This window comes from Papaver somniferum, unplaced genomic scaffold (assembly GCF_003573695.1).
Source record: "Papaver somniferum cultivar HN1 unplaced genomic scaffold, ASM357369v1 unplaced-scaffold_7, whole genome shotgun sequence".
In the NCBI taxonomy this organism is placed as follows: Eukaryota; Viridiplantae; Streptophyta; class Magnoliopsida; order Ranunculales; family Papaveraceae; genus Papaver; species Papaver somniferum.
In genome coordinates, this window is record NW_020649859.1 from 5,422 (window position 1) to 6,345 (window position 924).

Below are 924 nucleotides of genomic sequence, written 5' to 3' on the forward strand. Positions count from 1 at the left end.
ACTGTTGCGAGTTTTGTGACGAGAAAATCTGTTGCAAAAAATTTGCAACAGTAATTCGCAATAGGGCAAAGCTGTTACAGAATCTAGTTACTAATACTTAAATTTGGTGTAGCGTATATTTACTCGGCGCTCATGCATGTTCCACATGTCTACCAAATTATAATGGCCGGTCTCATGTACACAAATGATCAAGCACGAACGTATGCCGACATATATGTACTCACAATGTGCAAAAATGCCGAGAGAAGATCGATAGGTGCACTGCCCTCCATATATCATATCATAGGGATAAGCAATGTGCAAAAGTGTGGTCCAGCAACTTTTTTCTGCCGGGATTTTCCACAGCAAAATCTGTCAATAAGGCTGGCATTTTCCAAACGATTCTCACATGCATTAGTCTTCTAGTGCATTTGTTTCACGTGGTGGGGAGATAGAGATAAATCAAAGGCCATCTTCATTGACTAAAGTGAGTGGAAGCAACAAAGAGCTAAGATGATGGTGACTGAACGAGTTCGTATAGGCTTGTGCACAGCACAAAGAGGCAGAACCTTCTGAACCATTAGGCTAAAGTTGTTGAATTGCAGGAATAATGGACTCATGATACTTGCCGGTGCCGTTATAATAGAGTGATAAAGTCATCCGGTGATAATACCAGTGACTTGAGTTCGGAAATCTTTAGCACCACCCACTAAATTCTTTACCAAACAAAAAAGAAAAAAACTGTGATATGTATCAAGCTGGATGTGGTGCTATAAATACAAGTCTCTAATACTCGACTCTCTTCACAACATAGAAAAGCAAAGCAAAACCAATTACACCAGCCATGAGAATCCAACACCAATTTCTTCTTTACCACTCTCTCTTTCTTCTCTTCTTAGCTACAACAACCTTGATATCTCCTTCTCATGGGGATTTAGGAAAATG

General features: G+C 39.8%; 1 pseudogene; it reads left to right on the plus strand.

The window, feature by feature from the left end:
* LOC113343867 overlaps positions 1 to 924 on the plus strand; it is a 3,099-nt pseudogene that overhangs the window by 1,298 nt on the left and 877 nt on the right.